The 26,017-nt window shown below is 42.7% G+C and overlaps 1 protein-coding gene and 1 long non-coding RNA gene across 2 annotated transcripts in view; one reads left to right on the forward strand and one right to left on the reverse strand.

Annotated features, from left to right (window-relative positions):
- The window catches only part of LOC129018831 (uncharacterized), a 69,075-nt gene extending 45,937 nt beyond the window's left edge, over positions 1–23,138 (reverse strand). The window contains exons 1-4 of the long non-coding RNA XR_008495434.2: positions 23,076–23,138; positions 19,860–19,948; positions 683–804; positions 523–591 (exon numbers count right to left, since the gene is read on the reverse strand). This is a non-coding gene — a long non-coding RNA (uncharacterized LOC129018831). The remainder of the gene's footprint in view (positions 1–522; positions 592–682; positions 805–19,859; positions 19,949–23,075) is intronic.
- SLC14A2 (solute carrier family 14 member 2) overlaps positions 1–26,017 on the forward strand; it is a 471,903-nt gene that overhangs the window by 269,306 nt on the left and 176,580 nt on the right. The gene's annotated exons all lie outside the window — the stretch shown is intronic.

The raw sequence follows: 26,017 nt of genomic DNA on the forward strand, positions 1-26,017 counted from the left end.
TCTGACACTGCTGAACATAATTGCAAATTTGAAAAAAGGAGAGGGAATGGGTGAGAGAAAAGATAAAGCCATTAATAGCCTCCATACTTCATTAGTTTTCCTTTCTCATGCCACCAGGGAGGCCTGAGTTGGGATGCCACTGATTTGGGGTTGGAATAATTTCCGAGCAATATAAAGTTTATCTTAAGGTCACTTGCTAATAAAAACTATTGTTTTGCCAAGCATCGATTTGTTGGTTGTTTGACAAGCAGACCAGCTGTTCTATACTTATATAAAGCACAAAGAAAGCTGCTCAAGATGGATGCGCTGGCATCAGTGTGGGAGGAGGGTAATAGCCTCAAAGATGGCAGAGGATTAGGGTTAGGTCTGAAGTACTGGTGGGTCTCTTTTCATTGGGATCTGTAATAGAATAGCTGTTGTAACAGATAACATTCAAACTTTGATGGCTTAATAAAATGGATCATATTTCACTCATATAATAGCCAAAAGAGTTTCTGTCCAACTGATGGTTCAGAAACCCACCTGCCAATTGTCTGTGGTTTCTCCATCTTCTAGGGACTCTGAGTTGTATGTTAGGTCTTCTGTATCTAGCTGGGTTGATTGGGAAGGAGAAAATGAAGATGACATCCCCACTTCCTACCCACCTTGGCCTAAAATTGGCACACATCACTTTCATTCATACCTCACTGGTGAAAACTAATCATATGGGCCTCTCCTTGATGAAAGAGGCCTTAAGGTAGTCTCTGGCTGATAGTTACTTGCCCACAATTCCACCGTGCAGAAGGGTAGCACACACTGTGGGCACTGTCAGGAAAGATCATAGCATTAGAACCTTCTTGCTGAGGAAATTTTTACTGGCATTCATATATATCTCACAGAGCAGGGATTAGTTAACTTATCAATGACTCTTTGAATGGTCAATTGTTCTTCCCTATATGGAGGAACTTCTAATGCCAGTTATATCCCCTTCTCATAATTAAGGCAATAAGCCACTGGCAACAAGGTCCTAAAGATTCTAGGTTTCACTGGAAGTGGTAGGTGTGCCTGCCAGTGCTAGAAGTCAGCAGAACTCACTGGGGTTTCAAGATACTAGTTTTCAAACTAACTCACTCTCTGTCTCTCTCTCTCTCTCTGCTTTAGTTTTTTGTTTGTTGACTGGTTGGTTGGTTTTTCTTTTTTTGAGTGTGCGTGTGTGTAATGACAATAATAAGATATATCTCTCAGGGTTGTTGTAAAGTCCCAAGGAGATAATTCAAGAAAGAGCACAATACACATTATCTCAACACATGGGTGGCTTTTCCAGCAAGTAGCCACATATATAAATAATCCCAGAAGTACCTTACCAACACTACCACAATTGGTGTTTCTTGTAATATCATTGTTATTAATACGCTGCTGTTATAATGATTAGCACTACTGCCAAAGATAAAATCATAACATCTCTTCTATAGTGCTTTAGCATTTATTTATTTGATTCTCATGACAACCTTGTGTAGTGAAAAGGAGATTCGCTATGATCACATCTATTTCATAGATGAAAGAACTGACCCTCAGGGAGACCAAGGGATAATGACCATGATGATCACATGATAGCCCAGTCAAAGTGGCCACTTGGTTCTCAAACCCTGGCCTTTTAAGTCAAAATTGTATTACTACATCAAATGTAAAATGGCATCTTACCAAAATAAATGGAATCTTTGAAGAGACTTAGTCTCAATTCCTCATTGTTCAAATGAGTTGGGATACCTGGGAAGATTATTCTTTTTTATTCCACTACATGCTACTGACCTCAGGTCATCTTACTTTTTTCAAGGCTGGTCAGCCTAATTGCACCTGGGTTGGTGAGGAGGAGCAAATAGTATTAATGTTGGTGATTTCAGTTTACAGAGGCCATAATGTAGAGGGTTCTTGGAAATTTCTCCAAGGAATGTGAGTGGGGCCCCAAGAGGGAAGAAAATGGGTGCCCTCCAGTTTGGTATGTTTGGAAACAACACTGTGTGGCCAGCATTACAAACCCTAGCAGGCAGGTGACAGTCTGAAATCCACTTCTTGGTTTCTTATAGTTTTTTCTTCCCTTCAACTCTTTGGCCTTTTCCTAGCTAACTTCAGTGAATAATTCTCCAGTGACTTTATTTTTGTCTACTGAGTGCAAAAAGAACTGTTACAGTGGCCCTAGGTTTGCAGTGTACAGTCTTTGGAGACTCTGTTTGACCCTGTGTTGGGTGACTCCAACTGCCAGGAGCAATGAGCTATAGTCAACATAGACCTCAAAATGGAGACCAGTCTCCGGCCCCAGACCTGCTGTTGGCTGCTGTGATGACACAAGTTTAATTTAGACTCCAAGGAAGCCATGTTTCTCTCATCTGTCAAACCAAGCGGATGATGTTCACCCTCTCTACTTCCCCTACTTTCTTAGGGAAATACTGAGAACTTGGGGCTCAAACCAGTGAGTAGACAGAAAGTGCTTTGAAAAGCATACCATCTAGATAAGTGTGGAAGAGAGTCATTAGAATTCTGCTACTGCCATTATTGTTTTGGGGTCAGCTCAGCTTTTCTTAACACAGAACAGTTAATGGAGTGGCAACTGTATTAGATACTCACTGGGAGGGCAAAGGAGCCAGACGAGGGTCTCCTTTTATCCCATTTTAGCATCCTGTTTTCCTTTCACAACAGCTGTGTCTTGCGGGTTTATAAGTATTTTAATTACAGTGGCATTTTATTATACCTTCTCCTGACAAAATTCAGTCTAGGGACTTTTTTTTTTTTAATCTGAAAAGTGGTGGATTTTCCTAGAGACTGAGTTAACTTTCACCAGCAGTCAGAACACTGCTACCTTTGATCCCACTTATAAACATGGTAACTACCATTTTTCACAAATTATTTTCAGCATAACCAAAAAATAAAAATGTATTTGCAGGTCCACTAGCAAAAAGAAAAACGACAAAATCTATTAGCCATCCAGCTTTGTTTCATAAATTGGTCACCAGCTGAGAAGCATTTTTCCCATGGCCATAAGGAATTATGGAATAGAAAATTTAGAAATCAACATAAAGACAGACCAAAAGAGTTAGACAGACAAAGAAAAAGAGTATCTCACTCCTCATCCTGTTGTATGGCCATTCTGTTGCTTCCTGCAGCATCTCAAATAGGTTTTCCCAGAATAATCATCAAAAGGACAAGTAAACTCTGCCTTGCTAGAATAAAAAGATAAATGTTGCAAAGTAGGTAATCCATACAGTTAGAATGAAAAATGTCAGGTTGAAAAAGGCTTTGCAGCATGTAGTCTAAAGTTGTCATTTTACAGGTGAGAAAATTAAGGCTCAGACCAGTGAAGTGCATGTCCAAGATCATGCAAAAGAGCAAGTATTAAGATGACTCCTAAGGGACTGTATCAGTTTCCTATTGCTGCTATAATGAATTATTGCAAACTTTAGTGGCTTAAAGCAACACAAATTCATTGTTTTACATGCAGTTCTGTAGGTCAGAGGTCTGACAAGGGTCACACTGGACTAAAATCAAGGTACCAGCAGTGCTGTGTTCCTTTCTGGAGACTCTGAAAAGAATCTATTTCCTTGCCCTTTCCAGCTTCTAGAGGTTGCCTGCATTCCTTGGCTGATGGCTCCTTCCTCCATCTTCAAAGGCAGCAACATTGCATCTCCCTGACCATTCTTCTGTAGTCCATCTCTGGCCACAGCCAAGAAAGATTTTTCACTTTCAAGGGCTCGTATGATTAGGCTGGATCCACCTGAATGATGCAGAATAATCTCCCTATCTTGAGTTCAATGACTTTTAATTACATCCGCAAAGTCCCTCTTGCCATATAAGGCAACACATTCGCAAATTCCTGGGGATTAGGGCATAGGCATCTTTGAGAGGAGATGGGCATTATTCTGCCTACCATGGGGAGGAAAGATGGTGAGTCAGTAGAGAGTTGGTTGGTTGAGCAAGGAAATAGTTGTGTACCTTTTGCACATTGGGGTCCCCAAGCATCAAACTCTGAGATGAAGGTGTGTGTGTTGGAAGTAAGAGGGCTTTCGGGATCAGCCACTGCAGAGAAGTGGAATTAAAAGAGGCAGAATAGGTAGAGGGAGGAGCTGGACTTTGGGCTCATCACAAGGTCCAGCTGACCCCATGGGGATACCTAAAATGGGATGGCATCTCAGAGTTATCAAGAGGGGCTGAGACTTTAAACTCGTTCTCTGATTGCCATGACCACATCAAGCAGTCACACGATACAGGCTGCCCTGTGTATGTGTGTTGGGGAGAATTGCTGGTATAACTAAGTCAGCTTTCTTCTGCCAAGGTCAACTCCCAATAGCTAGGATAATATGTCCTTCATTCATGAAAGATGATTTAAGTAAATAATCACAGCTACTTCTAGAATATCTGTACCTAAGCTTCACTTTTACATGTGAAAGAAATAAAAGGTCAGCTGTGATCTGGAATTAAACCTGATTACAAAGTGGTCTTAGACTCAGAACTTAGGAATCAGAAGGAAAAGAGTTATGTGTTTCATCTATAGTGTAAGGAGAAATCAGGTATGGCCTTGAAGGAGAGTGGACTCTTTGAGGATGTATGAACATGAGAGCAAGAGCAGGCAGGGATAACGTGAGCATGGCAGAATGAGATTGGGTTGGATATGGTGTGGACCCCAGAGGAAAAAAACAAGCAGATCGTAAGTTCTGGGGACTAAGATCCAAACCAACATCCAAATCCAGGGTTCTGCCCAAACAACAGCAAAGAAGTGGCATTGGCAGAGGCTGAGGGCAGGGCAAGGCAGGGCAGGGCAGGTAGTCCTGATAATGGCTTAGAAGGATTCCAGCAACTTTCAGCAGGTACTGGTGGTCAAAAGAGTAGAGTTCATGGTCAGCCATGGAAGTGGCTGAAGAACAGGTGAGAAATCTTATTTCAACAGAACTGAGGAAAGGGTAAGAACTTAGTGGGGAAAAGGGCATTCTGTGTTACAGTAAGCAGGTGGACTACAGCTTTGGGTCATCTGGCCCATGAATGTCATTGGCTCAAGCCCAAGTCTGATCCTGCTGCAGGAAATGAAGATGCTCTGGTCACCTGAGTAGCAAGGGTTAAAAACATTTAAAGGGCTAGGAAGGCAAAACCATCTGCTCACTCCAGGGGAAATGCTCTCACATTACATCAGGGCTGACCTCAGTGTTCAATCTAACTGAATGGTATCCACACTCAGCAAGGGAGGTACAAAGACTGATTTGTTCCCACCCTTTAGTCCCCAGGTTCTCACTCCCTCGGGTCAGTGGTGAGCCAGCACTGCATAAGGATAGTTCTTCCTGTTTGTCCAGATGGACAAGACGAACTCCCCAGCCACCTCCACTTTTCCACACATCCAGGCTGCAAAGCCTAAAGGAAATAGTATTTTTAAAAAAGATTTCCTGCATCTTCTAGAAGACTGTGAAGACATTGCACTGGGCCAACCATACTTGTAGACAAAAATGGTTTTGATTATCCTACATGGTTCGATTCAAGTGGTGAGAAACATCATTGCCTTTCTGTAAGTCCTTTCTGCGTGCAAATGTCAGCAAGAACATTCATAATAATGCCTCATGATTCTTACAGGGCTTCACATTTTATGTAACACTTAACCTATACTAAATCTCTTGAATTTCACAACGCTACTTGTAATCCCAGCACTTTGAGAGGCTGAGGCCAGCAGATCATTTGAGGTGAGGAGTTCAAGACCAGCCTGGCCAACACAGGGAAAACCTGTCTCTACTAAAAATACAAAAATTAGCTAGGTGTGGTGGTGTGCTCCTGTGGTCTCAGCTACTTGAGGCTGAGGCATGAGAATTGCTTGAATCCAGGAGGCAGACATTGCAGTGAGCCAAGATCACACCACTGCACTCCCGCCTGGGCAACAGAGCAAGACTCTGTCTCAAAAAAAAACAAAAAACAAAAACACAATACTACTTGGGGGAGAGAATTATTAATATTCTTAAAGGTGAAGAAATTGAGATTCAAAGAGTTTAAGTGCCTTACATTAAGTCACAAAGAGAGAGTCCGAAATGGGACCCAGGGTAAGTAAATCCCAGCTGTCCCCAGCCCATCATCATAATAATTCTACCCTGAACAGAAGACCTTCGCATCTCACAACACTGGAAGTTTGACAGAAAGGAGTGTCACAAAGTGTAGAAAAAACTGGGGGAGAAATAATCTGAATTTCACATTTTGTCTCACACCATGTAGAGATTATTGTTTTTAACTCTTTAACTTGGTGTTTTGAACTGTTCAAAGCATCTCTCATCTTTATCTCATTTGATCAGCTCAGCAGTCCTGTGATACAGGAAAAGCAGACCTGACAGGTGAGGAAACTGAAACCCAGAGAGATTAGGGGACTTGCACAAGAATAGATGGGCATTTGGTGGCAGATTCAAGGCTGGAACCTAGATCTTTGAGGGCAGTAGCCTTCAGAATAGGAATGAGATGGGAGAGAAGTATGTGTTGAATGAGGTAGGAGGGAAGCATTTTATTAAAAGATTAATCAAAATTCATTTGAAAGCCAAAGGGCCAAGAACAGTCCAAAGAAATTTGAAAAAGACTGACTATGAAGAAGATGAATTTACACTACAGACATCAAAGCACAGGAAAAAATTGTGCAAGAGAAGTATAGGGATAGAGAGACCAGCGGAATAAACTAGAAAGTCTAGAAAGAGACCTAGGCATTTTGGAAAACTGGTACATGATGGGGTGATTACAACTAAGTGGGGAAGGAACGGACTGTTTGATACACAGTGTCACAGAAATTGGCTCTTCATATTGGAAAATTAACATTAGAGCTCAATTTCATATGCAAAATAACACAAAATATTGCAAATAAATTCCAGATGGATTAAAAGTTAAAGTAAAAAATTATCATTTAAACTATTCAAAGAATATTCAGGAAGATAGTTTTATAACATCTGATTAAGAAAAATTTTTAAGAACACAAAAGTAAAGAAAAAGATCAATAAATTTGACTATGTTAAAATTTAAGACCAAGTTTATAGTCTTGTAGGAACAAAGTCACCATAAACAAAGCTAAAAGAAAGGTGAGAGATTTGGAGAAGTTTGCAATGCATGTGACCTAAAAAGGGTTAATCTCCGAAAATGTGTGTATATGGGATAGGGAGTCAGATGGGGACAACAATAAGTAAAAGACAAACAGCCCAACAGAAAAACAAAATATTAAAGCAGGCAGTTCACAGAAATGGAAATCAAAATGGCCTATAAAAATATGAAAAGATGGCCTACCTCATTGATAATCAGGGAAATGCCCATTAAAAAGCAAATAGATAGCATTTCACACTTATTCAACTGTCAAAAATCGAAAGGTTCAGCAATGCCAAGTTTTTATGGGAAATGGGCACTGCCATCCTAGAGGAAGTCCAAATTGTTTTTATCTCTTTAGAGGGCAATTTAGAAATACCTTGTAAAAGTAAGGATATACATACCCTATGACAACTAGTTTTATGTCTAAATATAATCCCTAGAAAAATTCTTACTCCTGTGTGTAATAGGACAGGTAAGAGGATGTTTATTATTGTATTATTTACAATATTGAAAATTAGAAAACAATTTAAATGTTCATCAATAGAGCAATGGGAAAACACTGTACAGGCACAGCAGTAAGTTCCCGTGAGCTAGATGCAGGCATCAAGAAGGATGATCTTGAAAAAATCCAAGGTCTGTGTAAAAAATCAAACCACATTAATATACTATTTACACACATATTTAAAACGTATAAAACAATGTTATCAATCACATATGGATTCAGACATATGCATAATAGAAGCATAAAAACACAGAATGCATGCAAGTTCAAGAGAATGCTTTTTTGGAAGAAGGAGTAGAATAGGCTCACAGAAAGGATAAAAAGGATGCAATTGTACCTATAGTGTTTTATTTCTTTAATTACAAATAAAAATAAAAAATCAGAGAAATATTAGCATAATAATATTCTGGGCAGTGGATATTGAGTGTTTAATATAGTAAACAATTCAGAAAAGGGAAAAGGAAAAAGCTCCTCAAAGCTCCTCACCAGCAGCCTCACTTTCCTCTGGTGGAAATGAGAAGGCAGTGGGGAGCAGGAGGCTGCAGGAGAGCAGAGCTGACAGCTTTGAAAATTACTTGGCTGTGGATGTCTGCTCATGCACACACACACACCAAGATAGTTCCACACATGGTAGTAGTGGGGTCATTTGTGGAAAGAGCACCGCCGAGCAAGGTCACCAAGGACCACTGGAGGCCCAGCCAGCACCAGCTCTGCCAGGGCATTCCAGGGCTAGGAATGGGGTTTAGAATACCAAATGGCTTAAATATGGTAGGAACGTGTTTCTCTCAACTTAAAGGAAGTCCAGAGGTAGGCAGTACGGGGCTAGGACGGTGGCTTTGCCACATCCCCAGGACTCAAGCTCTTTCTACCTTTCTGTTCTGCCATTCCTAGTCACATGGGTTCCATCTCCAAAGTGACCTTAAGATCTGAGGTGACCACTGCAACTCCAAGCAATCCTGGTAAGACACAAGAAGAAGTGAAGATGAGGAGGGCAAAATGGTCCCTATTGGCTGACTATATCCCTCTAAAGCTTCTTTCCTGGAGGCCCTTAACTTGCATGGACATTTTTGGATCATCCCTAATGCCAAGGGAGGCTAGGAAATTGTATTAGTTTGTTTTCACACTTCTATAAAGACATACTTGAGACTGCGTAATTTATAAACAAATGAGGTTTAATTGACTTACAGTTCCGCATGGCTGGTGAGACCTCAGGAAACTTACAATCCTGGTGGAAGGGGAAGCAGGTACGTTGTACATGGCAGCAAGTGAGAGTGTGTGTAAGTGCAGGGAAAACTACCATTTATAAAACCATCAGATCTCATGAGAATTCACTATCACGAAAACAGCATGCGAGAAACTGCCCCCATAATCCAATCACTTCCCTCACTCCACATGTAGTGATTACAATTCAGGATTAGATTTGGGTGGGGCACAGAGCCAAGCCATATCAGAAATGTTTTCTTTAATTCAATCAGCAATGTGCCTAGCTAAAAAGTTGGGATTACTATTGCTAAGGAAAAAGGGGGAATGGCTAGTTGGTTCACAGCTAATAATGGCTACCAGAATTGGTGACTAATTCTGTGCCCACGGACAAGGGCTTTCTTCCTCTGAACATTGCTTTCCTGTCCATGCAAAAAAGAGGATAGATGAGGTGCTGCTTTCCTCAATAGAGCCAATCATCTTTTCTCACCTTGTTCATTGCTTCAAACTTTAATCAAACTTCAACTTGAGACAATTATCTTTTGAAGCCCTTGTCTACTCACTCTCTTTCCCTTACTGCAGGGATTTGGGTCTTTGAAACTTTTTCTCCCTGCATAGTTTTGGTTCTACATCTATGTTCTACACTCACCTCTCTTTGGGAATTACAACTTCTCTTCCAGGTTCACCAACTGCTAGAAACACCCAGATTTTAACTTTCCAACTCACTTCTTTCAAGAAGCTCCCCCTGGTATATGGCCACCTCCTCTGAGACCACTTCATCCCACTGTCCATTGTCAAGAGCATGTTTTTCACTCAGAGAATCAAAACTTTTGTTGAAGACAGACCTTATACCATCTGGCCTAATGATTTGCAACTTGTTTTTCAGAGCCCTTTCTGCAAGTAAAAACATATATGAAACCCCAAGATGATGGATAAAATGAATAAAATGTAGAATGGAATGGGGCAGAGGAGCCCCAAGTCACTTCAGAACATCGTTAGAAAAGATAATATCTTGCCCTCATTTTATGAATAAAGACATTGCTGCCCAAAGATAGAATTCAATTGTTCATGCTATATAGCTCATAATAGCAACACCAATAATAACAACAGCATTACCTAATACTTACCCTCTATGTGAAATACTGGTGTGAGTGTTTTATGTATATTAATTACTTTGTGATAACCCAAAGTTGAACAGGTAGTCAAGGAAAGAGCCAGGATTTGAACGAGGCATTCTGACTTGAGAGACTGTGCCAGAAACCACTATTCTATAAGCATTTAAGCCACATGGCCTGAATAATTCTAGTCCTCTAACTCCTAGGCCAAAATTACCTTCTTTGATTTGCTTTATACTCGTTTTTTAGTTATGGATTCTGGACATGTTTCTTTAAATGTTTTTCTGTGACTCATATTTATTTTTTTGCTGCACACATTAGGCGTTTAATGAAGACTTTTGATAAAATATTTGAGTTCAGTGGGTAAGGAACAACTGCTTTTCACTTGAAACTTTGGTGAGATTTGACTTGGCTCATGAAGGCCACTGCATAAAGGCTAAATAGAAACATCAAGCCACATCCTTAATCACCTAAATGGAAGACTACATTCCTGCCAAATCATGTCTGCAAAGAGGAAAGGCAAGCATCTTGGACAATGTTCTGTGCATGGTCATCTTTTAAGTCAAGTCCTGGCAGAGTAGAAAGTGGTTGTACCTTGTTAGTGTTCTGTACTTCTTTCTCCAGAGTGGTGGTATAGGAAGGGTGATCCGGGGACCAGGAAGGCAAGAATTGGGTGACCATTTGCAAAGCCCAATTTTTCCATGTCCACCTTTCTATCTGGACAGTTGAATTCTACAGGAGAAATCACAAATTCCCCAAATTAGTGCCTACTGTACATTCGTGGTCCCTTCCTCAACTCAAGCTATCCTTCATCATATCCATAGTCACTCATCATCAACCTCAACAAGAAACAAGAAGTGCTGCTGCTTCTTCTCTGTTTTCAGCAACACCATCCACCCCTGTGATCAAACCGAAACTTGGTAGTCATCTTTTATTTTTTTCTCACTCTGTCACCCAGGCTGGAGTACAGTGTTACAATCTCAGCTCACTGCAACCTCCACCTCCTGGGTTCAAGTGATTCTCCTGCCTCAGCCTCCCAAGTAGCTGGGATCACAGGCACATGCCACCATGCCCAGCAATTTTTTTTTTATAAGTAGAGACAGGGTCTCACCATGTTGGCCAGGCTGGTCTCAAACTCCTGACCTCAGGTTGATCTGCCTGCCTCAGCCTCCCAAAGTGCTGGTATTACAGGTGTGAGCCACTGCACCCAGCCTGGTAGTCATCTTTGACTCCTCTTTCTCCCTCCACACCATCATTGAGACAGTCACTATGCCCTGCTATTCGTGTCTCCTTCACCTCTCTTCAGTCTGTCCACTCCCCTCTGTTAGTCTACACTTTGTTTCGAGCCAGCACTTTCCAACCCATTCTTGGTATAAGGAAGCCAGAGCTTTTTAAAACAGAATCGGGTCATCACACACACACACACACACACACACACACACACACATACACACACACACATACACCCTTTCTTAATGGATCTCTATAATATAAGCTTTGGGATAGAGTCAAAATTCATAAAATAGAAAGCCAGGTTGTTCAGTGTCTGGCCACTGCTTTCCTCCCAGCTTCATATTTCCTCACTCGGATCCTGGGTTCCCCTAAATTGTGGATCTCTGCATACGCTGCATCCTGTCTGACTCTCTCTCTCGTCCCTACCTCTTAGTCAATATTTGGCAAATGCATGAGTGAATTTGGATGCAGGAGGAGAAGAAAGAAAAGACAGACAGAGGAAGGAGGGATAAAAGTAACAATTATAACAACAATAAAAAACTTGGGCATGTGGATGGATGGAGGAAGAAAGTTTGTCCAAAGCAGAAAAATAGGAAACGAAAACAAAACAAAGTCAAACAAGAAACAAACAAAACACAATGGCCGGGGCCTCAAAGCATTGTTTATAAGATCCTGGTGGCATATTTCTATTTTAAATTAAACTCTAGGGCATAAACTTCACTTGACGGGTCCCCAGTCAGCACTATAGACCTCAAAATGCCACCCAGCCACCTGGTGATCCTACAAAGCAAGGCGAGGGGTTGAAGCCTTGAGGACAGATCAGAGGAGTGGTGATTAAATCCAAGACTGAGTCTTGCTTCAACCTTGGGATTATATCAATGTACATTTCTATGAGACAGGGTCCTCTTGCCTTCTTAGTGACGCGAGTCATTGCCTGTGTTAGCCCCCTTCTTCCCTAGACCTCTCCATGACACCCTGGGAAATGTACACTTATTGATAACTTGGCTCCATTTCTTGAGGGATTTAGGTCACTTAATATGTAATGGCTCTTAAGAGAAGCCAGTTAAATTTGGGGCTGAACTGGTAAAATAATTAGTATCTGCAATGTAGCAGCCCAGAGCACAGAGAAAAGAGTGGAAAGAACACGGAACGCCTACATCATGAGACCAAATGCTGCTATCCCAGCACCTTGGCAAGCCCCAATTCCCAGGTCTGACCTGCTTGCTGAAAGTTTGAAGACCACCCAAAGGCACTTTAGCAATTCATGTGAGCAAAGGCCTCGTGAGGCTCCGTGTGGCAACACCAGTTTCCTAGGGGCAATGCTTCATGCCTATTAATGTGATAATCCGTTTTCAAACCAGACAGTTGAAGTGAGAAAGAAGAATGAGCAGAGATGATTCGCATTACCAAGGGCAACTTGATCCCTAATAGTAGTGGCAATTGTGAACAAACTCAATTCTTAACATACTTAATTTCATTCAGTGCTCACAACCCTCCTATGAAAGAAGTATCATCCTTATTATACAAAAGGGTGTGAAATTCAGAGAAGTAACATTTCCAAGTGTGATGGTTAATATTAGGTGTCAACTTGATTGGATTGAAAGATGCCTGGATAGCTGGTAAAGTATTGTTCCTTGGTGTGTCTGTGAGGATGTTGCCAGAGGAGATTGACATTTGAGTCAGTGGACGGGGAGAGGAAGACCCACTGTCAGTGTGGGTGGACACCATCCAATTGGCTGCCAGAGTAGCTAGAACAAAGCAGGCAGAAGAAAGTAGGATAACCTTGGCTGGGTGCAGTGGCTCACACCTGTAATCCCAACACTTTGGGAAGCTGAGGCAGGCACTTGAGGTCAGGAGTTCAAGGCCAGCCTGGCAAACATGGTGAAACCCCATCTCTAGCAAAAATACAAAAATTAGCCAGGCATGGTGTCAGGTGCCTGTAAACCCAGCTACTCCAGAGGCTGAGGCAGGAGAATTGCTTGAACCCAGGAGGTAGAGATTGCAGTGAGCCAAGACTGTGCCACTGCACTACAGCCTAGGCGACAAGAGCAAGACTCCGTCTCAAAAAAAAAAAAAAAAAAAAAAAAAAAATTGGAAGGTGGGATAACTGCTTGCTGGGTCTTCTGGCTGCCTTCTTTCTCCCATGCTGGAGACTTCTTCCTGCTCCTTCTGCCCTTGGACATTAGACTCCAGGTTCTTTGACTTATGGACTCTGGAACTTGCACTAGTGGCTTGCCAGAGGCTCTCAGGCCTTTGGCCACAGACTGAAGTCTGCACTGTCAGCTTCCCTGGATTGAGGCTTTCTGACTCAGACTGAGCCACTACCAGCTTCTCTCTTCCCCAGCTTGCAGACAACCTATTGTGGGACTTTGCCTTGTAATAGCGTGAAGCCCATTCTCTCTAATAAACTCCCATATATACGGGAGTGTGTATATGTGTATATATACACACACACATACTAGCTGATGACAGAGGCAGAAAGTGATTGCTGGATTTCTTGGTTCCCAATTTGGCTCTTTGCTCACTATACCCTACTGCTTCCTGGAATCTTGCAAGCATGAACCTGATAGCCACAGTCATTCAACAGTTAATTCAACAACTGTGTATTGATCCCCTTCCAGGCATCAGGCACTGTGTTAGGCCAGTGAGGATACAACAGGTTCAAAACAGAAAACGTTTCTTATCCTGTGTGGGGGTCATATTCAATTGAAGAGACAGACATACAATCTTTCAGGCAGAAGGCAATACACCCTATGTCCTATGCAAAATAATAAAACAAAGCAAGGGAAACAGAGAGCAGTGGGGCAAGAGAATAGGTTTTGTTTTTCAAGGGTGGCCAGACAAGGCCTCTCTGTTGACACCTGGCTTTGAGCTTTCCAACAAAATCCATTCCAACTTTGATGTATGCCTTGCTTGTACCCACAGTGCAGCAGGGGGCTGACAATGAGCACATTAGAGACAAAGAACAACCAGTAGGCATGGTGTTCCCATTGAGAAGGGAGGATTCAAAAGTAAGCCCCAAAATTGCCACATCCTGCCATGGGGCAGTTTCACAAGTAGAATGGGGTGGCCACTAACTAGCTTGGTAAGCAGAGAGGATTTTTTGGTGACGGATCTGTCCCCAGCGAAAATGGCCCAATGACTCAGGAGCTTAAGGAAGCTGTCCGTGCAATCTGATTCTGCCTATGAATGCCTTCTGAATACCTTCTATCAGAAATATAATAGCTGGAGAACTGCAGGAGGAGAGCAAGGGGAAAGCCTTTAGACATGCTTCAAGATCTCATTGAAAATGCTTCCTTCATAGACTTAGGAAGTTATGTTTCTGGGAAAGCCACTAAAAGTAAAATAAGAGGAAGACTCTGTTCATGCCTTAGAAACAACATGGAAGTCCATTCCTGTCCAAGGACTAGAAAAAAAAAAACTTTAAAAATAGAAACTGACAAATATAATCTATTTCATAACTATAATGCAATAGATCTGTACATTGTGTAGTGCAAGTTTTTAAAAAAGATTTAGCAATCAAATAAATCAACAACAAAGAAAACAATTTCCCAGGTACATACTTCCCAGGAACATATTTCTGTATTTTACTACTGAAATCACCCTCAGAAGAGTTCTGTGAGGCTGAGAGCTCAAAGAGAAGCACCTGACAGGGTCAGTGCCTGAAGCTGGGAAATAAGGATGCAGAACAGACAGGGAAGGGCAGCGAGAAGCTGCCAGACGCCCAGAGCCAAGAAATTTTGTGCCCAGGGTGACAGGAAGCAACCTGGTTGGATAGTGTCGCTTGCCGTTTGCTACAATGCCGTAAGTTCTACGGTAGATGAAATTGGCAGGAATCATGCAAGAAGCTCACACTCCCTCTGTATCTTCACCTCTCCCTCCCATCTCCACTCCTGCTCCTGGAGACTCTCAGATCTGCTCTGAAGTTAACCTCCATCTCAGCTCAGGATTCATCTCCTCCTGTCTCCTAATTAGGCTCCTTCTCCCTCAGCTGGTCTCTCCCTTTCAATTAGTCTTCCTCCCATTTTAAGGGAAAGAAAAAAAGAGAGAGAGAACTTTCCTTGGTCCTGCTTTCCCCTCCAAGCTGGCATTCCATCTCTCCACTTTCCTTAATTGCCAGGTTGTAAAGAAATCTTTCTGCACTCACTGTCTCTCCTTCCTACTCTCCACCTTCTTTAACACCCACAGTCAGCTTTCTGTTCCCACAACTCCACAGAAACTTCTCTAACTGCTGAATGTGTCAACTTGTTTAAGCCTTTAGCCTCGGCAGTTTTGTCACTGTAACCATTACTTGGACCCAGCCCCTTAAAACTTTCACCTCATTTGACCTGCATGACTCTGTCCCCTTGGTCTTCTCTAAAGCCTTCTCATCTTCTTCCCAGTCCCAAACAACCACCACTACCTTCATTTTTCATTGGTGGAGAAGAGATGAGAATCACCAGACTCACTGGTTGTTTTGGGGTCACACACTCCTTTGAGACTCTGATGGCAATGTTAAAGTCTCCCCAAAATGTCATTTTATTGATACATATTCACATACACACATATGTATATACATGTTTAAACATTATTTCAAAAGGTCCCTAAATTAAGAAGAGCCTCTGTCACAGAAAACAGCTGTTTTTACAAAATGTAACTATGATGTCATGTGGCTGATCCATACTACACTTAAACCACACATTTCTGTTGAGTCCTTGATGTTCAGAGGTGCTATAATAGAATAAAACATTTTATCAGAAGGCTGATCCCAGGATTCTCATCCAGTTTTCACACCTTAAAGGCTGTATGATCTTGGGCAATTCACCTCTCTGAACCAAAGTTATCTCCTCTATAAAAATGGGTATTATAATTTCTTCTTTGCTTCGCGGGATTGTTGTAAAGATTAAACAAGATCAGGAATTTGAAATACTTTGCAAACTTCTAAGTATTACAGAAATGATCACTATCAAAATCATTGATCAATATCCTTGTAGCTGCAGTGTGTTGGGGAAGAGGGGCCAGGAGGGTGTCAACATTGGGTTTTAATCCCATCTTGGGCACCACATTGTGATTTGACCTGGGTCCATGTCCCAGTTTGTAGACTGGAGATGATCATAGGTATCTTAGCTACCTCATAGAGCTAGTCTGAGTATCAAATGAAATAATGAACGTGGAGGGACTTTGCAACTCAGCAAGACTGGGGCACCTGCCATTTCTCATCCTCTTCTTTGTCCCTCTCCATGTGCATTAATTGAACTCTGTGAGCCAAAGAGAGTGAGCCTGCTCTGACAAGAGTCTCACCGTGCCTGACAATGGAGCATTCCTACAAAATAACTCTAGAGTCAAATTAGACTCCAGTGAGTTAATCATGGATAATATAATTATAAGAAGCTGTAAATAAATTGATAATAATTGGCTACTTATTTTTTTTAAAAGGTGGCATGGAGAGAAATAATACAGTGTACAAGAAAGATTATCCTTTGTAGAAATAATCACTCCTCCTGATCACTTGGCCTATATTGGAACCCACCCCAAGGAGTGCTGGTTTCTCTCTGGTATGCTGGGTTGCTATAAAATACTTTCTTGAAATCCTTGACCTGAAATCCTGCCCTTATCCTGACGCATGAGTGTTAGTAACCTCTAGCAGGTTTCCAGTTCCTCAAGAAAGAGCATGGTGGTCAGAACTGTTGCACATTCCTTGTTCCCAGCCCCTTCTTTGCTTCACTGCATCCAGCCAAGGCTCAGAATATAAAGGTCAGGAGCAAATGCAAACAGACCAGCAAAGTTAAAGTGGATCCATCTCTGCCTTTTCACCAGGTTCTATCTGGTTTCGGGAAGAGGTGGGATTTTCATAGCACTATGAGAAGGAAGGGATCAGCTATTGTCTTGTGAGAACAAGCCTGGTCACTGTCAGATAACATAGCAAGAAGTATTTCTCAAAAGGACCTCCTTTGCAGGGGTGAGGAAAGACAAAGTTCTGGGGCTCCACATACAAGGGCAGGAAGGGAGGAAATGGGAGAGAAGCTAACATTACTGAGCTAAGGACATTACCTATATTATTTCATTCAGTTCACTCAACAGTGACCTCTAGTATGTGTGTATTGTCCCGTTTTACCAGCTAAGAACCTGAGGATCAGAAAGGCTACAACTTGCCCAAGATCACACAGAGAATAATGAACAGAGAAGCCTCCAAATGCCAGACTATTTTGACTCTGGCAAACTGGCTCACCAAAGGTGAGGACAGCCAGGAAAATAAAGTGACTCTCTACTTATGTCCTGTCCATCAACACTCCCCTTATAAGGGACCTGTGATTATGATAAGGGCCACAAACTATGAGTAAGTCAGGGCCAACCTGAGACTTGAATCGTCCACTTACCAGCTTTGTGGACTGAGTCCTTAAAACATATTAATAAAGTGAACATAATATTATCTCTCTAGAAAATGTGTAAGTTGCTATGTAGTTCCAACACAATGATTTTTGTATAAATGCTTCATCTCCCACCTGCATTAGGCTGCATTGCCAGGTAGAGAAGTGTCATTGTCTCTATTGAACAGGGTGCAGGTGAAGGGCATGTCCCTGGCAAAGACGCAGAAGAGCAAGGGCCATGGAGTTGCCGGGACACTGGGCAAGGATAAAGTTAGCTTTAGGGTATCCAGAACACAGCCAAGGTCCGATAATGAATTACCTAGTCAGAGCAGGACTGGAAGTGACAAGGGATTCCTGAAAGGTTTCTCAACACTTTCCCCAGATCAGAGTGGTCCCAGAGTCTTGGGCAGAGCTACATCTTCCCATGGTGGGGTAAGTGACTTCTGCTCTGGGGAAAAAATCAATCATGAAGGAGGAAGCCCACAAGTCTTGGCTAGAGCAAGAACATCATGGGACATGAGCTCCAACTCTGATTTCTTCCTCTTATCCTTGGATGTGATATCCTGGTTTTATGGCTCTTGATAAAAGTATAAGGTCCTAGAGGTAATGGATTCTATAGTAAATGTTATTGGATTTTTCACAGGGCTTAGAGGAGCACAGAACTCAAATAAGTGGTCCCTAAAGGCAGGATTCTGTGGCATCTGTCTGTGAGTTCCCATAGTTAACTTTTCCCATAGTGACTTTAGTGTGGGGCAGAAGATGCTGGAAGACTTGTGAAACAGGCAGATTCCCAAATTCCACCCTGAGAGATAAAGATATGGGAAGATTAGGAGTGGGGTTGTTAAACTCACTAGTTGTTTCCAATGCAGTTGATCCTTGGGGGGAAATCTTTGAGAAACTCTCTGATAGTCTATTGTTTCACATATCATCTTGAACTAAAGTTAGTTGTTTAGAGATTAAGCTGCCTCCATGAGAACATAAGCTCCTCCAGGGCAGGGTCTGTGCCATCTCATCCCGGTAACCCAGAGCCTAGCAGATCACCTGGCATGCTGTAGGTGTTTGGTTGGACTCAACAGACAGGGAAGACCATAAAATACATCTCATTCCCATAGGAACAGTTCCATGTCTAGGATTTGTGTTGTGGACAAGGGTCACTATATCCTCATATATTATAAATATGGGCAACAATATTGCACCATGAGATGCTAGAGTGATCAAGCTGAAAAGTACCCTAATTCATTCTTTAACATTCATAAAACAAAGGAACAGCTCCAGACCTCTGCAATCACTGGGAATAGTAAGATTATGCTCCAAGAAACATTCTGTGAGAGTGTATCTAGTCAATGTAATAAAGTTTATCTTACAGTCACTTTGTAGATAGGAGAACTGAAACATAAATAAGTTAACTGACACATTCAATGTTGCATCATGAATCAGCATCAGACCCGGAATTCAGACCCAGGATCCTGGATTTTCTAGGTGGTGCTTCTTCCAAACCACAAGATTCTGATAAGGACCTGTGTGTCCTATGTGTCCTATTTCTGGGTTTTTTTTTTTTTAAAGAATGATCAATAAAATATTTTCTTTTGTAATGCTTCTACTGCTTGCAACAGGGAAATTTATCACAAGAAGAAGGCATCATTTTAAACTTCCATGGGCAGCTCTTTCCAGAGATGTGGTCCATGGAAAGTCTTGCCCAGAGACCCTTGAAATTCTAAGAAGGAAATAAAGTGAGAGTTAATGAAATGTGTAATTAATGTTGATTGTGGCAAGCATGCTTCTTTTAGGTCAGATTGATGATGCAGGGGAGTGATAGTGTTTGTGATTGTTGTGTGTGTTTTTAGGATATTAGGGCCCTTGTCTAAGCCCTGGGATTTTTACTTAGAGGCAGGCTTTGTGAGACTAGGGAACAGGCTATGGTGGGCTTCAGGGAACAAGCTCTACAAGGGGACTCTCCACGTTACGTACATTAACCAAAATGGGGTCATCCCATGCTCTGCGCTTACTGAGCAAGTTTCCCTTCAACACTACCACATCCCTCCCCAGCCAATGCTTAACAAATCACACCAACGTGACTAACTCAATGTCTGGTTCTTATTTCTCCTCCTTCCCTTTTCTGTTTGCCATTGTAACCCTCCTGTCTTAATGCTTTTCTGCCTCTTCAGGAATTTTGACGACTCCATCAAGCTTTAGTGTCTGCAAAACACATTCCTATTAGTCAGTTCTCAGACACAATCTCCACTTTTTCACCTTATGCAAAGCTCCACGTACTCTTTCTTGGCAACTCTAGTTAAAATGCTAAATTACAGAGGTGGGCAGACCCTATTGATAGTAGAGAGACTGGTGCCCCTCTCTTCTTGCCTACCTTTGCTAATGGCCTGAAAATAAATCTCTCCAATACCTCACCTGCTGATCTGCTGTGGCTTAATCAGCCTGGTAGATTCAGAGTAATTATCCCCATCAAAGACCATGTTCTCATGATGCTTCCCACACCACTGGAAGTAGGTAAAACAGAGAGGAGTGTATCTATTTTGCAGATTCTGAAGCTCAGTATCAAGGATTCAGCTAACTTACCCAAAGTTAGTAACAGAGCCCCTTCCAGAACCATCGCTTCCTGTCTTCCTGTCTAATGGTCATAAGTCCTTATTTATCTCTAATCTTGCTCTTGCTATGGCTAAACTGCACTCACAAGGGTGACTGATGTGTCCTCAGTAAGATGGAAGGGAAGGAGGAGAGGATCTTTGTTTTCATCTCCTGGAATGTTCCAATAGTTCCAGCTGTGGCTACAGTTCATGACTGCAGGGATTTTTTGCTTGTTTATTTTCTTTTGAAAGATTCTATCTAGATTCCGGCAAACTTTCCAGCAAACAGTACTTTGAGGCAGCTGGAAAAGGGAGGGCTCTTCCTTCCCTGTCATATGTCCTTAAAATAACAACAGGGGAGGAAAGCCCACAGGGTCCCCTTAAGGTACCAAGGATAGTGTAATGAATTTGCTAATCATAAACAGTTTGCTCCTGAGTTCCAAACGATATGGTAATGAATTGCCAGTGAACCATTTGCCAGACCACAGCCATATGGTAAGGGATGGGACCCTGGTACATAGTAGCCATACTGTGGGTTTGTCTGCATAACTGTTCCCATCCAGAACCTTCCCATCTCTATGGCTGCTAATTAACATTCTGTTTAAGCTTCTGTTGTCAAAACTAATTATTTGTTTGCCTTATGTGGATAAGTCTTTCTCTTATCTGGTCAGTAATAGTGACCATTAAGAAATGAAAATATGTTTGAATCCACATAAAAATATTTGAGTTACACGTCTTGCATTACCCAGTGGATACCTGGGCCTAGCAGCACTAGCCTATGGAAGCAACTCAATCTAGGAACTTATTAAAACCAACAAATTATCATCTTCCCCTACAGAAACACAAATAAGGATTCAGTTCATTAATTTCCCCATTGTTCTTCCTTTCTGTGGACATTACTCTAGTTGGATCTTTAGTTATAAAATGTGGATTTTATTACAATAGTGATGATAATAAAAATAATTAGGAGAAGAAGGAGATTCATTTATCAGAATAAGGCACCCTTTCAAATACACACTCCCTCTTGATTTGATGAGACAGTGAGATTTGGGAAAGAATCTGCTGTTTCGTTGCTGCCTTTGTTGGTTTCCTTAGCAGTTACCCAATGGGGCTAGAAAGAAAGAGAGTTAGGAAAGGAAAAATAAAAGTAAAGTGACTCTAGGATCAAAGGGAAATGAGGACCTATGATGAGTAAACAGCAAAGCAAATCGGAAAGAAACAATTTTGTGAGAGATTCAGAAGTACAGCAGGCTAGGGAGAGGCTGTTTGGATAGTCCAGTGTGCGTCCAGTGTCTTACATGCCTCACCACCATCACCACCAAGGGCAGACAGGGAGGTGGGGCAGGGATTGTCCCTCTCTCCCCATGCCCCCTGCCACATCCTTGTGACAGCCTTTGACAGTCTTTTTCCACCAAGACTGCCTGCTATCCATGTAAATTCATTTTCCTTTCATAACGACATTGAAGAATATGGGAAAATGGAACCAAAAAAGAGGGAAGATGGAGGGGGTGAGGAGCCCACAGACTAATATTCCCTGAGAATGCTCCTGGGTCCCTTGCTTCCTATAGGACCCAGTAGGAACAATCACTCTCTTTCACAACTTTCTGAGTTTTCCCTGCATCCCCACATACCTCACCCCAGAAACAGCCAATGTGCTAATTGCAAGGTCAGGCCAGTGTCTTACGTGGCATCTGGGACATGGTATAATGCAAACAGATTTCCATATGTGGTCCCTTCCAGTAGTCCTCGGCCCCCAGAGCACCCACACCACGTAAGAACTCAGTTTCTCAGGAGACGCTGACATTTTAATTGGAAGCATCTGTTGCCTTTTCTGTTATTTTTGGCCAGGTTTGGTTTATTTGTATGAGCCGATGTTTGTGTACAGACCCGCCTACATGTTTCACAAAGCCTAGCCTTGCCTCCTCTCTCATTTTCTTCTCAAGTAGCTGACTGGGATGTGTGACGGGGCCACTTGCCTTCACCCTGTCCATTCTGATGTGGATTTCTCTCCACAAAACTAGGGTGGGGAGGGAGGGCCAAGCTGAAAACTTCAGAGAAGCACCTTCTTGAAAAAGATGTTCTGAGGGAGGGAGGCTCACCACTTCCTGCTTACACAAAGTGTCTGCTAGCCTCTCAGCAGGAGATTCTGCTTCCAGCTTCAAGGCTGCAGCCAGCTTTGAGGCCGCAGGGGGACCTTGCAGGTGTCAGGTCCAGTCCTGTACCCCTCCCAGCTCTGACTCACACACTAACTGCGGCCCTGTCCTCAAGTCTCTCAGGAGTCCTGCTCCCAGTAGCCTTTGAGACCTGCCCTTCACTTTATCCTCACTTAGAAAACCCATCCTTCTTCTCCCCATCAAACCCAACCACCTCCACAGAGCCTGCTTCTAGTTGTCCAGTTAGCCTGATCACACACCAGCAGAGCCGCTCTCTGTCAGTAATCCAGTGGCAACTGGGTGTTTGCTGAATTCTGAGCTGCAGTGGGTTGAATCATGCCCCATCAAAAAAATAGTTCTACACAGAACCTTGGAATGTGAATTTATTTGGAATAAGGATTTTTTGCAGACAAGTTAAGGCTCTCCAAATGAAATCATCCTAGATAGGGCAGACCCAAAAACCCAATAATGGAAGAGACAGAAAAAGACATGACAGAGAGAAACAAAGGGCATGTGAAGACAGAGGCAGAGATTGGAATGATGCCACCACAAGCCAAGGAATGCCAGGAGCCACCAGAAGTCAGAAGTGGCCAGAAAATTTTTTCTCTAGTGCCTCCAGAGGGAGCATGGCCCTGCCAACACCTTAGTTGTGGATTTCTAGCTTCAGAACTGTGAAAGAATGAATTTCTCTTGTGCTGAAGTACCGAGTTTATTGGTAATTTGTCACAGCAGTCCTAAGAAACTGATATTCAAGCCCTGGGCTAGGGTACCATGGTGTACAAAATCCTAGGAATGAAGGGGAACTGGAATCTGCCCGCACATAAAGTGAGAGGACCTGACTTTCCTCCCCTGACTTACCCCCTCCTCAAGGGGATATCACCACTCACCAGCTATATCCCCTGGAGGAGGTCACTTGAGCTCCCTGGCTTCACTGTCCTTTCCTGTACATTGAAGGAGATGGACAGGACAAGGTCTATGAACTCCTGCAGCTCCAATGTTGTCTTTTTTTGTGTAAGAAAGGGAGATTATAACTACACAAGGTGATGACATCATAACCCCGGGTCCCCACTGTGAGAGGCACACTGAAATGAACACTACAGAACCTAGGAGGGGAGGTTCAAGTAGAGTCAGGGAAGGTCCTAGGGGAGGTGGTCTCTGAACTCAAGGGCAGGTTGCCAAAGAGGAGGAGTTGGGAGAGCATTGATGATCGGCAGAGAAGTCAATGCACAGAGGTCAGATGAGAGAGTGACAAGGAGGAAACAAGCCAGGCTGGAGCAGAGAGGACCACAAGAGCACCATGTCATGCTTCACCCAGAAATCAGTCTTTGGTAAGCTCTGCCCCATAACCAGGGTCTAGCATTGAGGGAAGTGCTTTCCTCCGTGGGAGAGACCAGGCTGACCCTCAGGTCACACACATCCACATTAAATAAATATGGATTGAACACTCACTGTCACCCTGCAGTCCTGGGCACTAAAGAATCTGTGGGGACACAGACTCTGTCCTCAGTGGGCATACAATCTGATGGTGGAGGCAGCCTATTGAGCATGTAACTGTGTTCAGGGAGGTAGGTATCTTAGGCAGAAAAATGCACAGAGGAGCTTCTGCTGCCATTTGGGGAGCTGGGACATCTTCCTGGAAGAAGGGACTTTTAAGCTACTTGAGAAATGAATAAAATTGGCCAGTTGACAGGAATGGTGAGAGTGTCCCTGTAACTCTCCCTCATGTGAGTCCCATCAGACTCTCTTTGCTTACTGCAAAGTAAAATAAGGAAGCAGAAACATACAACAGGAATAAATAGGAACTGTGAGAAAAGGTAAGAAGAACCAACTAGAAAAACATGGCAATCTGGGGCCATTTGGCAATGGGGCAAATATCCCTGAATAAACAAGAGCCTGCCAGGTACCACTCCAATCCTATAATGCAAGCTTAAAATAGATTCCATGTACTCTGCTTATCTCAAAGGTAAGAAAGACTGGAATACTTAGAAACACCATCATCCAACATGCTCAACAGAGGCATCTCAGCATTCTGAAAAATTGTTTTGCATAGATCTCATGTTCTAGCTGGGGCTGACCTCCTGAGTCTTCCTGTGTTGACTTGTTTACAGGCTAGTCTTCACTCAGGTTCTTGCTGTGACTCTTCTCTCCCTCTATTAGTCTTTGGAAGAGGGCAGGGCCTTTGATATGGTTTGATTGTATCCCCATCCAAATCTCATCTTGAATTCCCATGTGTTGTGGGATGGAACCCAGTGGGAGATCATTGAATCATGAGAGCAGGTCTTTCCCGTGCTGTTCTTGTGATAGTGAAGAAGTCTCATGAGATCTGATGATTTTAAAAAGGGGAGTTTCCCTGCACAAGCTCTCTTCTCTTGTCTGCCGCCATGTGAGATGTGCCTTTCACCTTCTGCCATGATCGTGAGGCTTCCTTTGCCATGTGGAACTGTAAGTCCATTAAACCTCTTTCTTATGTAAATTGCCCAGTCTCGGGTATGTCTTCATCATCAGCATGAAAACAGACTAACACAGCCTTCATCTTTTCTTTGCTTGCCAGCCTACTCATGGGTGCTCAACTTTCTACAAGATGTTTCTGTAGAATGGCCAGTGTCCTTTAGATGGGTCGCCCAACCTTCTGGAATCCCTCCATTCTGATGGGCCACTGGAAGCTGTCTAACACAGGCCCAGTCCCTCAACTGGACTTTATCAAACGCCTACTAGGTTCAAGGCATCATGCACACACAAAAATGCCTACTCCAGGGAATTAACAATCTGATCTTGCAAATGAGACAAAAATATGTAAACATGTAAACAGAATTACAAATTATCAAGATATTGGGGGATGACAGATGACCTTTGAGTTGATTTCATGGATAACAATGCCAGCATCCCCCAAACCTTCAGATCCATCTGAGGCGAAATGCTAGGATAGAGGACCCATGGCCCTGAACTCAGGGACTTCAGATGGTCATGACTCTATCCTGGAGCCTCCTGTATAGCCAGTGGTATTGCAAGCCTTTGGAAGAGTCCAAGAAGTAGAAGGAAAATGAAGACTGTATGTGTCCCTTCATGGGATACCTTGCCCAGTCTTACCCAACTCATCTGTGGATTCGACTGTTTCCATCACATCCCTCTTTGTAAATAGGGACACAAGAGGAGATGGACCAAATCACCCTGTCTCTGCCTAAATTTACCTCAGTCATCTCCTCCCTATATATATATCTCTCTCTGTCTTTCTGGCCATCAATACCTGCTTGTCTCTCTCTCTTTCAAATTCTCCATAAGTTTTCTTTCTGTGGTTTTCTCTCTTGCTACCTTTGTCTTTCTTTCTCAGTCTCTATCTCTTTCTGTTACATACATGTAAATGTTTTTCAGGGAAACCTACTTCTCTTGTCTCAGTAAGCCTCAGTTCTAGTTTATTAGCATGAAAGCAATCAAGGTTTAAAAGAAAAAAAAAGACATTTACAGAAAAGCCCAGATATGGTTGTGACAGCATTTCAGGTCATGGAGGGGACAGGGAAGGAAAAATAAACTAGACAGAATGGAAAAGTTGAGACTGGGAAGCCAGGTCACATGGTGTCGGCAATCTGCCACTCAAGTGGCCGCCACTTTGCACCCTGTGGGCCCCCATCCCTGTCTCCCTTGGATGGTTCTCGAGGGAGGTTCCAGGGGCCAAAGCCCTTTAGAAGTTCCATTGCGATGAACTTTGTAGAGATGTCTGACCCAGGGGCCCACACTGTGACTTCTCTATGGAATGCAGAGTTCTGTAGGTCATGGACTGGGCCTCTGCTGCATAGAGGAAGGAGCATTGCTGGTTCCATGTTAGAACCTGAGA

This window comes from Pongo pygmaeus, chromosome 17, assembly GCF_028885625.2.
Source record: "Pongo pygmaeus isolate AG05252 chromosome 17, NHGRI_mPonPyg2-v2.0_pri, whole genome shotgun sequence".
Classification (NCBI taxonomy): domain Eukaryota; kingdom Metazoa; phylum Chordata; class Mammalia; order Primates; family Hominidae; genus Pongo; species Pongo pygmaeus.